We start from the raw sequence: 14,016 nt of genomic DNA, 5'->3' as shown, positions 1-14,016 counted from the left end.
AGATAGCTTGTTATCTAAAACACCTGTTCAAACTTCAGTTCATGTGAATTGATGCTACAGGTGTATTTATTATCATAACAGAAAATTTATTTTGATATATAAATGACTCGACTTCATTTTGAAGGTACACATAAAAGTTGAGATACCTCAATTTCATTCCTTATTGTTGTTGGTTTAGTTTCCTCATTATGCGATCTCGAAGAGTATTTTTATTTACACAAGTTTTCCTCTACGATATCAAATATAACGGGTTCAAACTTTCGGTATTAGATTACTTTGGAAATTGTTGTGAAGAACTTTTATATTTTACTCTCTAACTTTCCTGGGCTGGTTTCGAATCTTGAATTTCATTTCAAGTTTCTGCAACTTTACATATTCACTCACTATATGCCATGCATCTTCTAACTGTTCAGGAGGTATAAGCTCGTATGCCGCATCAATAACCTTTCTTGTTCAGAATAACCAGAGTTCAACAGGAAACAAAATCACATATATCTGACTTTTATATAAATAATAAAAAATTATTCTCTGCACCTGTGAGCCATGAAACAATCATCAGTTGACAGCAATGTCGACAGACCATGGTACATTTTCCTTAATCTACTGAGCACCTGAGCGGCCGTGAATTTGCGAAAAACTTCATTAGGTAGGTGAATAGCGTAGTATTGTGATTTAGAAAGTAAGTCCTCTGTGACGCATATCAAAAAGGCCCCCTCCTCTGACTACAGAGTACTTATTGCACCCACCTAACTGGACATGCTTTCCAGATTCATGCAAGAATCTTGTAACCATTCAGGCCGGAATGTACAGCTCTAGAATATACTTCCAGGCAGTCATAAAAGCATACTGAAGGAAATTCAGTTCATTGGGGTTGTAGGTTGTTGAATGTGCAAGAATCCCACCCCAATGACTTTCAGATAGCAGTTTTTCATTTATTCATATAAAATTAGATAAAATCATTTGCAATCGTTGCAAAAGTTGAAGATAAACTTTGCAAAAGTTCATTCTCTTCACTGTAATCAACAAATGATATTCTCCTCCGAAACCAAAAAGTAAATAAAAATAAATTATTGAAAAGGCATTGTTAATGTATTTCCAGATTCATCTAATCGATTCATCTTTCCTGAATTATTATTTTAATATTTCTATTTTGTACTAATTTTGTTTCATCCTTACCATAAATGAGGTATTTTCAGATATGTTATATAAATACCTACATAAGGTATCCTCAAAGTCCTCAAATAGAGGTAAAGTACCTCATCTCCTGAAGACGTCAATTTGATTGGTGAAACGCACATCGATAAAAGTGTTGTAGTTCTGATATTTCTAATCAGTGCTTCTATGTTTCCTAATTTGAAATTTTGGATATAACTGGGTATACTTGATGAAAATCCACATTAACATTAAATTATTCATTCAAGTAGATACTATGAATATTTCAGTCCAATTGATGTTATATATAGTAAAATGGACCCCCATTGAAATAATTTCATTTCATTATTTCAGTATCAATCATCAATTTCAGGTATCATATCCAAACTCCACTTCATTTTTCTTTGTGTATCTCAAAACATTTGTGGCGTAGAGGTTGAATGAATGTCATATTTAACATTGAAAAGTGTCCATAGTTGTGTATCACCATCTGATATTCCTTATGATTTTCAAAACGATTCTCATCAAACCAATGATTGATACATCAAAGAAACTTCACATCTCAATACCAGGTCATATGCAAGTTTTTTCTGTATAAAATTATTCAAACATCATGTAGGCAAGAATCGTAGTCAATAATTCTTTCAAAATTGCCAGGAAGGAAAAGGTCACTTCAAACTCATAAATATCATATATATGTGGCTTCTTTTTGATGAAAGACTTGAACACATTACATCTGGATTCAAAAAATCGAGAGAATTTCTTACTCTTTTAAGAACTTGGATATATTTGTTTCATTTTGGTATCAGGTGTAAGGTTATTAAAACTAGTAACAACGCCAGGTGTTAGGGTTGAAACTGACCCTTACCAATGGAAAAACAGCGCGGCGAGCGTTTATGAAGAATTTTTCTGTTCGACAGAATTCGAAAACCAATAATTATTATATTTCACACAATACCAGCCCGTACATTGACTGTGTCGTATTCTTGCATCCAGTGTATGGGTGTTTGCTGAATAACGTACCATTTCCAGTTAAACGTAGCATCATCTGAAAATAAAAAGTCAGTGCTGAAATATTTATTTCTATTATTTCAGTCCATTTTACAGAATTGCAGAATTCAGTTCTTTGGTCAAAGCTGTCTTCGAATATTTCATGATCGAAACATTCATTAGGGTGGTATTTTCATTTCAAAAGTGTTTGATTCTGAAGGCTCTCCAATATTCATATCTCTAGATAGTTCCCACACAGTACAGTATGATTTTTAAACTGTTGACACAAGATTAGTCTAATACAATATTTTTAAGAACTGAATGTCTACCTTACATTGGTTCACATTTTCTTATTATCTATATTTTTACGTTCTATTCTGCCTAAAATGAGTTGTTAAATATGTTAACCATCGGAATGCATTTCATATATTAATTTGCCTAGATTTAGTTGAAGTATCAGCATCAACTTCCAAATTTCAGAAGAAAATAGTGTGTAATTTTTCACAGCCGGTGTATTACAAATTGTCCGATGTTTCCGGGTTCTTTAGCTGTGGTCTACCAGTTTTCATACCCAACATTTCTTTTGCTATTGCGACAGACATACCGACAGACATATTCCCACACATATTTGAATGAAACAAAACAAAGAAAATTAGAAATAATTACAATTTTTTTCAAAGAAGATTTTTGCTTTTCTACTTCTCCATCTTTATACAAAAATTAATCTCTCCTACACAAAAATTACCTATTTCAATTTGAATTACAATACTGTTACAATATTGCAATCGAATTTATATCTAATAAACTATGGTTTATCCAATGCATACTGTCCCGCACAGATACTATTTTCAGAGATCTTCTCAGAGGATACTTTTGGAATAACTGTTAGGTAATATTTTTCTTCATCAACTATATTTTTTTTAAAAACAGCGAAAAGCAATTATTTCCTTTTTAACTTCGTAACTCGAAAAATAGATAGCTGATAAGATAGTAATACATTTGGATAGGCACTATGATTTAGACACTATGTGAAAAATTGCATCTAATAATCTCCTGACACAGAATCATGTGAACAAAAATATTATTCCGAATTTTATTGTACGTTTGAAACTTTACCATAATTTTTTCGTCTTACGTAGCATGGAACTGTTCGGAAAATATCCTCCATTATGTAATAATTAGTTAAAATAGATTACAATATACAAGAAACTCATGAAAATCTATTGGAAATGATTCATACAAGTCGCTGTAGGTTTTGATAAACCTGTGTGAAGTGAATATCGTGTCAGTATTTTTATACAGAAAATTAGATATCTGATCATTTTTTACATTTTTTCATATTTTTGTTTAGACTTTGATAAATTTAAAATTTCAAGAAATTACTTCACTTATAATAATAAACTACCCTGTAATTGCCTATAATTGCCAATTTCAATGGCAATTTTAGGCACATATAATGTTTAGAGACGGATTTTTTGGATCCAATTAGAATTTTCCATCCCATTTTCAACTGTCATAAAAAATAATGGGTATATCTGAGCTTCAACATTCCTTATCTGAAATGATTTTCTTATAGAATATATAGGTATTGATTTTTTCTAAACTCCACAAATGTTCTTTCAAAAAACAATGGTATATTATTCCCATTTTCGTTTCAATTTAATTTCAGCACATTTTTTCATAACCATTTTTGTCAATATTATTTTCACATATATATATGGTTATATTCATGTGAAGTTTCAGAAACATTTGGTTTGGAAATTCAAAAATTTTGAGTGCCGCGGCCTGATGACTTCGACAATTGCGGAACTAGCCAAATGTTACATCCATGCTAAATCCCTAAAGAGATGGGATGGAATCAAATGATGCAATCTTGTTAGGCTCACCCTGGACGACTCTGAGAAGCTGGACCGAAGAAATATCGGGCGATGACCAGGAAAAATCTACGCTTAACAGTAGGATTTCTGACTGGCTACTGTCAACTAAGGAAACACCTCCATAATATGGGGCTAGTGGACACACCTTTATGCAGGATGTGTGTACAGGAAGATGGGACTGTCAAGCATGTCCTATGCGAGTGCCCCAGTGACCTGTCCACCTTCCTGGAAAGGACAAGATGGACGATGGCCTAGGAGGACAACTCCTCAGGAGTAAATACAATATGTCACATGTGGTCTAAGTGCTGTGGGCTTACACTCACCCTCCCTACATATATATATATATATATATATATATATTATATATATATATATATATATATATATATATATATATATATATATATTATATATATATATATATATATATATATACATATATATACAATAATTCGGTTTGGAAATTCAAAAAATTTTTCTTACAAACGATTTTATTTGATAGACTCAAATCATTATCATTCGAATACGAGTAGCCGCTATATTTCTGAAATCATAAAATATCCCAATAATTTCTTACCGTTTTTAGTCATTTTCAGAGTTTTAGGTTGGATTGTAGACTGCAGGGTATTTTATAATTAAAACTCTCCACGTCCACTCAATACAATATATTTCCGAATAATGAATAATACGCATTATCGTATTTTACATTCCAACTTAAAAAGACGATAAGGTTTTTGCCTTGCGTTACTCATCTTCGCGTTCACCGATGAGTCGTAATAGAAATACTGGATGTCGGCAATACGGGATGTCCGCACGGCCATCCTGTGAATCTTTCGTCCTCGAAAGGATAGTCTGAAACAAAAGAAACAACTGAGATTTTTATTATGTTTTATTCTACCATAATGTGGTGCCTCGGGTGGCAATCATTGAAGTCCCTATGATGGCGATCAATTAGTGCCAAGATAGCGATCTCTAGTGCCAAAGATGGCGATCGGTTTGGTGCCTAATATGGCGATCTCTAGTGCCTAAGATGGCGATCTCTAATGCCCAAGATGGCGATCTCTAATGCCCAAGATGGCGATCTCTAGTGCCTAAGATGGCGATCAGTTTAGTGCCTAAGATGGCGATCTCTAATGCCTAAGATGGCGATCTCTAATGCCTAAGATGGCGATCTCTAATGCCTAAGATGGCGATCTCTAATGCCTAAGATGGCGATCTCTAATGCCTAAGATGGCGATCTCTAATGCCTAAGATGGCGATCTCTAATGCCTAAGATGGCGATCTCTAGTGCCTAAGATGGCGATCTCTCATGCCTAAGATGGCGATCTCTAATGTCTAAGATGGCGATCTCTAATGCCTAAGATGGCGATCTCTAATGCCTAAGATGGCGATCTCTAGTGCCTAAGATGGCGATCTCTAGTGCCTAAGATGGCGATCTCTAATGCCTAAGATGGCGATCTATAATGCCTAAGATGGCGATCAGTTCAGTTATCGTTTTTAATATTTACCTTAGAAATTTTGAATTTTGAAAGGCTTTATATCCTCCAAGCAAACAACTCCTTCGTATGGTCGGCTGGAACGTTCAGTGTGAATATCCTCTCTCACTCGATACCTATCGTTTGCTAGAACCTCTACTATCTTGAAGGGGCCGCGAAATTTTGGAAGTAACTTCTTACTTTCATTGTTGGCCGGGAAACTTGTTACTTTTGTTAATACTAGATCCCCAACTGAGAAAAATTTTGGAGGACCACGTCTTTTGTTGAATGCCACATCTTGCTCGATTCTATTTTTCTCTAGGTTTTTGGCAGCTTTCCTCCTGATTTTTGTGACGTCTAATTCTTCTTCTGATGAATGATGAAGATAAGTACCTGTTCTCAACTGGTACCCAAATAGCAGTTCTGCGGGCGTATATTTTGTGATACGGTGTTTTGTAGAATTGATTCCCTGTTGAATCTCAATTATTTTGTTATCCCAATCATTTTTGCTGGTTTGTGCGCCAGATGTTGCCAGAGCATCCAGAATCGTTTTATTCATACGTTCAGCTTGTCCATTTGCTCTGGCATCCCGACAGCTGTTGTGAATAACCGTATTCCATTGACGACGGACCATTCTTTGAATTCAGTTGAGGTGAAAGCCGACCCAGGATCTGTTATTATACGTTTTGGGTTTCCCAGAAGTGAGAATAATTCTTGAAGAGCATCAATTGCACATTTGGAAGATGTATTTGGAACTGGCTTGATACAGGTATATTTTGAAAACCGTCCACAATGACGAGGATGTATTTATTACCATTCAAGGTTTCGACAAATGGTCCAAGATGATCCACATGCAGCGTATGGTGTGGTCTAGCGTACTTGGGAATAGAATGCAAATAACCAGGCTTTTTGCCACCATGTTCTTTGTAATATAAGCAATAAAGACACGAATTAATATATTTTTTTACGAACCGGTTCATTTTAGGAAACCAGTAGGCTCGTTTTATCCTATCGATTGTTTTGTCGTAACCAAAATGACCAATATCATCATGGTTTGCTTTAGTGATTTGCCACCTACACAATTTTGGAACAAACAGTCTTCTACCTTGTTGCGTAATTCGATAAACCTTATTTCCGCGAAGATCGTAATCATTGAAAATATCTTTGTGTTCGATACTATTGCCGCTTAATAAAATCTCTTTAATTTGATTGATTTGATCATCTAAGCTTTGAGCCTCTCTTAAATAATCGTTTTCACTTATTACGGATATTTGCATTTTTTCGGGATCAAGGTCACGAAAATTTCGACTTAATGCATCAACGTGCTGCATTTGATGACCTGCCCTATGCTCGAGTTGGAACGTGAAATCTTGTAAAAAAAGAATCCAGCGAGCAACGGGGGAACAAGTGTCTGCTTATTCCACGCATTCTTCACTGCATTGCAGTCTGTGAAAATAGTAAACATATGTCCCAGCAAATAATAACGGAATCTGTCGAGGGTTTTTACAATTGCAAGCAATTCTAACTCAAATGAATGATAATTTTTTTCAGATCCAGTAGTTTGTTTACTGAAGTAGGCAATAGGTTTTTCTAAATTGTCTTGTTTTTGAGTCAAAATTCCAGCAAAACCATCACGGCTAGCATCAGTATAAACAAGTACAGGCAATTTCGGGTTGAAAATTGCCAGTATTGGCTTGGAACATATTTTCACTTTTAAAGAGTCTATTATTTTTGTATGGTTTTCATTCCATTCCAGCTAGATTTTTTTTTTAAAAGTTTTGTTAATGGTGCAGACAGTCGAGCAAAATTTTTAATGAATTTCCGGAAGTAGCCAACTAAACCCAAAAATTGGCGCAATTGATGTTGATTCTTTGGGTATGGAAAATTTTCGACAGCCTCTATTTTGAACTAGAGGGTGATATTTTATTCAAAGATATTTCATAACCTAGATATTTAATTTTCTTCAGCATAAATGATGATTTGTTTAGTTTTATTGTCAAACCGTATTCTTTTATTATTTCTAAAACCATTTGTAAAATATTTAGACCATCTGAAATAGTTTTTGAAGGTATGAGTAAGTCATCAAGGTAAGGTATAACATTATAATTACGTAAAGGTGAGAATATTTCATTCATAAATTGTTGAAAGATAGACGGGGCATTACATAATCCAAATGGAACTCTAGTATATTCATAATGTCCTTCCGGTGTCACAAATGCAGTAAACGGAATAGAATTTGATTCCATTGGAATTTGGTGATAACCAGAAGCTAAATCGATACTCGTAAAGTATTCAAAACTGATAAATTATCAATAATTTCCTCTATTATAGGCATTGGAAATTTATGTTTCACAGTTATTTTATTGAGTGCCCTATAATCAACCACTAGTCTTTTCTTATTATCACTTTTATTTACTAACAAAGCTGGACTGGAATAAGGTGATCTACTTTCTCGAATAATGTTCGCATCTAGCAAGTCCTGTATGATTGTTCTAAAGGTTGATTTATCTTTTTCGGCAACACGATATGGTCTATGAGTAACTGGCTTCGTCGTGGTTAACTCTATAGATAATGAAACTGAATGCGCTTTACCCACTTTTTTTACTGACTCGAACACACATGTTTCATAAGACATCAACAATTCATAAAAAGCATTTAAATCAGATGAGGACATTTGTCCATGGTTGATGTTTCGTAGCCACTCTGGAATATCACGTTTGTTCAAAAAGTTCAGAGAATCATCAAATCTGTAATACATAATATTGGGGTTTTCTGTAAAGTTTGTACCTATCAAAATGTCAAAATTGAATCTGGAATTGTCGATAACATAATATTCAATATCTAAATTAACTTCATCCACTTGTGTTTGGGCGTTAACATATTGATTAACTGTAACACCATCCCCTAGAAATCTGATAAAAATAACGGGGTTGTCGAGATCCTGACCTCCAATTTGAGTTTTTGTGCAACAGATAATTTAATAATTGAGCAATCGCTACCACAATCTATGAACGCTTCGCATTCATTTCCGTTGAGGGTAATTTTTTTATTAAATTTTGACTGTGGCTTGGAATTTTCAATACGGTTTATATGTTCGGTTTTTTTGAAACTATTTCTCGAGCCTTTGTGATTTTCTGAAATTTTCTTTGAATTCTTATATTGTTTTTTGAGACAATTTAGTTCAATGTGACCTTTTAAATGACAAAAATTACAAATTTGGTATCTATGGTGACAATTAGAACGGTCATGGCCTGATTTTCCGCATGACATACATATTTTGACTTTATTTTCATGAGAAAAATGTTTACTAATAGAAGGTTTGAAATAACTTGGACCCGCTTGCATCATTGAGGTCCGAGATTAGGATGCGGATCAGAAACTATGTTATTATTCCCTGGGGCATTTGGCAAAGTGTGAATTTTATTTTTCAAATATGCTCCCAGCATGTTAGGATCTACCATGTTGAAGCTTCAATAGCTGCCGTTATATTACTATCATTGATAAGTAGTTGTTTACAGCTGATTCTCGGCCTCCCCCCACCACTATGACGTATTAATTGCTTTTTTTATTGGTTGTTGTTTGGTGAAGTTTTTTTTGTTGTGCAGTGAAGTCAAGGCGTTGTGACCTTGAAGTGTCTGGTGCATGGATCGTTCAGATTTTTTTTTTCATATGAGATTTTGTGTGTTTGTGTGTGTGTGTAGGAGAATGCACGGTACAGGGTTTCATCATGTGCTTGTTTGTCTATGTACAAACATACGTCTGCATACTTCGAAGATCCTCCAAGTAATAAATGCTCCATCGGTGTTAGGGCACCAAGTTAGTAGTGGAGTGACGTCACAGCAATAACCGTTCAACGGCTAGAGAGCGACATGTTCACTCCACGACGTGTGGCAGAGTAATGCGTATTCATCGGTCTGCCCTCACCTCTCCTGAAGCGATGAAGGTTCGCTCTAGCCCCGCTATCCATGGTGACACAACGGCAGCCGAGGACTGTTTGCCTAGCGTCTACCCTCTCCGAGACCGCAACGACCACTGCTTGCTCGTACCGGCAACTGTTATCGCATCAAGTTGGGAGATGGGCTTGGCTGTGACGTCAGGCATCTCTAGTGGATAGCAACTAGCAATGTGAATCTTTCACGGTTTCATGGTGGGGGTGACTCACACTGTTTAATATAAAAGAAATGCCTGGCACACTATGAAATCAGTAGACGAATATATCTGCAGCAGTTAGCAATTGGTAGAGTGTTATTCAGTTCGTAATAGAAGGAAGACGGTGAGTGTATTTGTCTGTTGGAAATTGTTTATATTTTCATATATATTTTCATCATGTCCGTTTCAAAAGTAGACTTGAATAAAATTAATAATTTGATTGTACAGGAGGTTGAAATACTAGAGCAAAAGGCCTTATCATCATTGCCAATTGATGAAGTGTACATAATTAAAAATATGTCAACTTATTCTACACGATTTGGTAAATCAATTTTATTAACTTTGCAAGATGTGAGCAATGATAAATTATTTAAAACATGGCTACCAAAACGTATTTCGTTGCAATTCAGTGATGACGATATATCTTGTATCAACTCATCAGGTGGTAAATATACGATGATGTATTTAGGACAGAGCCAACAAAGTTTTGCTGGCATGAAAACGCGATCTCTAGTCAAATTCAATATGATTGAATAATAGTAATAATTTATAGTGAATTTCTTTAGGTCATAGCTTACAAAGTTTTTTTTGGTGTGAAAACGATAACTCTAGTCAAATTCAATATGATTGAATAATAATAGTAATTATAATGAATTTCTTATTGTTTTATTAATATTCATATATTAGATGATAATTATATGGAAATATAAACATTACTAACTTAGTTGAATACACTCACTTTGTAACTACAAGTAAAATGGGAATGTGAGTATTATATCACTGAAAAATTGGAGGTTGCTTATTGTTTTTTTTTTTGTTCGATTTCAGTTCCACCATTTAAAGATGTGGATGCAGTACGCAAGTCAAGATTGGGTCGATATTGTAGATCTCAAATCATCGGTTCAACATTTGTCGTCTAAATTGAAGGTGTTGGGTGATGGAGCCGAACATGCAAGCGTTTATGATATGAGTGTATGCTATGATGAAAAACAAATCGAATTATGCCTTCGTGATGCTGAGAACTATTGGAGTGGTGCAGAAGTTTGCAACAAATTTTTGGATAATGAATTGGAATTGTGGCAACTTTGTGAGGTTATGATTGAACTGAACCTAAGAAGATTCCTGTATAGCCTCCAACCATACTTGCCAGAATGGATTATTCATCACTTTGAATTGAATGATGAAAATCGAGAGGAAATTGAAGATGGTCGCGAAAATGATGATTATGAGGAAGAAGTTATTTTAGATAGTCTGTATGTTCCTGTGAATCATAAATAATGTCAAATAAAAAACTTTGTATTATTTTCATGTTTTATTTATTTAAATCTGATGAAATACAATAGAAAATGATTACAAAACAATAAATATGATATAAAATACAATACATGATATAAGTCAGTTACAAATAAAAAAAAAAAAAGATCATAAAACAGTACATGATAGAGTGAAAAAAAAGTGTCAATATCTGCTATGAACTGAACCATCCAATGCATTGTATGTTAAAACTGTATCATGCAAAATTAATGCATATACTTTAGTGTTGTCTGGAAACTTGGTCTTCCTCGTCTCAAACTCAATCTTTATATCAATAGTTGATGATTTTGTTGCATTCGGTTGATGGGAACAATCGATGACGAATAGTGGATTCTCTCTAAATTGTCCAATGTCCATCAGAGGTTCACTCATATCTTTATCATAATCACTTCGCTGGAAACTCTCAAAAGCATAATAAGCAGGAGCATCAAGTTTTTTATCGAAATTCAAATTCCAACGCTCATATGGATAAACTTCAGAATTCAAGTATACTCGAATACTATTGATATCAGCAGTTGTGAATTTTGTAATATCTTGTGTTCTATCTTCAGATGTGGTAGTACTTTGGAATGCGATGATGACAAAACGAGGAGTTTCCAATGCGTTAGTTGTTTTGATGGCCCATATGTCTGAAGAAGTCCCACGTAATGATGGTAGTTCATAGAGGTCCCACATACGATACGCCAACTTGATTTTGGCATTCAGACCGCTTTTGTTTATTCTACTCAAAAGTTTGAGCTTGTGTTTATCATCTGGTACAATATGCCTTATTTTCCATTCGATTTTATTTATTTCCAAATCAGCATCAACCTCACCTATATATGAGTTTTTGAATGATCGAGCGATAATCAAAATCAATTCCTGTTTGGCATTCAAGATACTTTTGTTGTAATCTTCAGCAAAACCCATCAAATATTTCAGTGGTAGTTTTCCACTAAAAACATGACTGTTTGTATCCAAGATATCTTGCTTCAATTGTGAAAGTCCCCAACCAGATGTCAATAATGTGTTAGCATGAGATTGTCCAAATGATATCATGGTTTTCATTGTAGATGTTATCCCAGGTTTTCTAACAACAGCCACTTGTTCACCTCCCATTTCATAACGAATTTCGTCAAAGAGAAATGCAATTGCATTATTCGAGAGATAGCATGTTTTCGCTACATCTTTGGGGGTGAATTTACCTTCTATGTAAATGAAGCTCTCGGCAATATCTAGTATAACATCTTGATTATTGATTGCAATTCTGATTTCATCCGAATTCCTGAATAGCGGTGATCCATAGGGCTTATATGTGTGCTCATGTAAACTTATGAGAGAATGATCGAGCACTGGTTCATTGAATATATTCAACTTTTCATTGTTTGTTTCGAGCACCATTGTTATTTTCTCACTTTCAATCCAATCGATTTCAAAAATTTAAGATCACTCACAGACAGAGCGTTATGTGCTAACTGTTTAGCATACACTTGTGGAATGAGCTTCTTTTTATGCACACCTTTCTTTTTGATAGTGCAACTCGTTTGGGATTGTTCAATGCGATTTTGTCTATTATAAATGAAACCCATAACAACAGTTATTCGATTTTCTTCAATTCCAAAATAATGAAAATCTCTTCTTCACTTCCAAAATCGATAAGGTTATTTTTTTCATCCAAAATACGCACTGTAATGTTGTGAATCAATTGACGACCTTCTGGACTGACAGGCATATATATAATACTGTGTGGTTCTTTAGTAAGATTGTAGCCAGGTTCAACATCAATATCGAATGAGAAAAGAATGTGGGATTCTTCACCATTTATATATGAACCAGATATTATATTGCAATCTAAGCGGATAAGTCTCACAGTTGTAATGTTTATTGGTAATGATGATTCATGTATCTGATTTGGTGGAAATATTTCATGAGCGAACCCCATCATTTCTGCTATTGAATTTGGATGTGTCAGATCAATTTCATATTTGGATCGCATTTCACATTTGAATGTATTATTATTGGCGTGTAGATAGAAAATATCATCTGCAACGACATCATTTGGTTTTTTATCATGAAACAATCTGAACATGATATGTTTCTGTATGACGGCATTGATCTCTTCTATTTCATAAGCACCACATGGAATTTCAATTGTCAACTTTTGGGGTATCGATGAGTTGTCATTACTGATTCTAAAACTAACTAAGTTATTAGCTTCAGTTATATTATTGATTGTATTGCATCCATAGAATCCCAAAAGTCCTAATCCATAACGACTGTTCCTATCCAATTCAATTGGTGGAAAAAAATCCGCACTCAAGACACTTGTCCCGACAGCTTGTAGCTCGAACTTTCGTGACATGACTGATGAATATTTTGAAACACATTTCAATTTATTATTGTACACAGCAACAGCACATTTGAGACAATTTACACTTTTTGGAAGGTGTTGTATTGTAATAAGTATCATTTTTATTGATACCAATATTCACATCCTCTATATTACAAATACAACACATAGATTTCCGAGGTATAGGACCGTCATTAACATCCGATTCTGAATTTTGATCGTGGTGGTGGTGCTCATAACAATATCTATGTTTCATTATATCGATGTCATCTTGCAGATGCTTAGGCAACTTTCCCAAACATATGCAATCTCATGTGCAACACATGCAAGTATCACTTCCTTAGGCATATTTGCAAGCATCACTTTATCCATTTTTTCAAGGTACCATATTTTGAAAACATTCTAAGTGAAAACCCCATTCCCTTGATAGCCTCCCGATCCAGTTTTGGTGTTGAATCCATTTTTATTTGGAAAATTATTTAGAGAGAAACTGCAAGCACAAGTGACCACAGAGAACTGTATTAAATTTCTGTTGTCGATCATAGTTATATTTGATTTTTACATTCGAACATTTTCGAAAGAATCGAGTCAATTCCAATGGTGGGGGTAGATCTCCAAAACTATCGAAATATGTGACTTCTTTCCCACATTTTTTATATGCCACCCAATGTGTTCCTGGTCCACTTATTCCATCTAAATTAACAATAGCTGTCTCGTTTTGTTTTGGACC

At 34.5% G+C, this 14,016-nt stretch overlaps 1 protein-coding gene and 1 long non-coding RNA gene across 4 annotated transcripts in view; one reads left to right on the top strand and one right to left on the bottom strand.

Moving 5' to 3' along the window:
* Positions 1-14,016, top strand: part of Sema1a (Semaphorin 1a) — a 1,123,890-nt gene that overhangs the window by 743,398 nt on the left and 366,476 nt on the right. The gene's annotated exons all lie outside the window — the stretch shown is intronic.
* On the bottom strand, positions 4,670-6,073 carry LOC141484947 (uncharacterized). Its single transcript, XR_012466896.1, has 2 exons — positions 5,528-6,073; positions 4,670-4,871 (listed from the first exon to the last, which is right to left on the bottom strand). It is a non-coding gene; the product is annotated as an uncharacterized lncRNA (long non-coding RNA).

The sequence above is a fragment of the Leptinotarsa decemlineata genome, unplaced genomic scaffold (assembly GCF_025532065.1).
Source record: "Leptinotarsa decemlineata unplaced genomic scaffold, Ldec_3_MD MMD2_tig00026299_RagTag_RagTag, whole genome shotgun sequence".
NCBI lineage: Eukaryota > Metazoa > Arthropoda > Insecta > Coleoptera > Chrysomelidae > Leptinotarsa > Leptinotarsa decemlineata.
The sequence above is the reverse complement of the archived record's forward strand: the minus strand, read 5'-3'. Positions and strand labels throughout refer to the sequence as shown.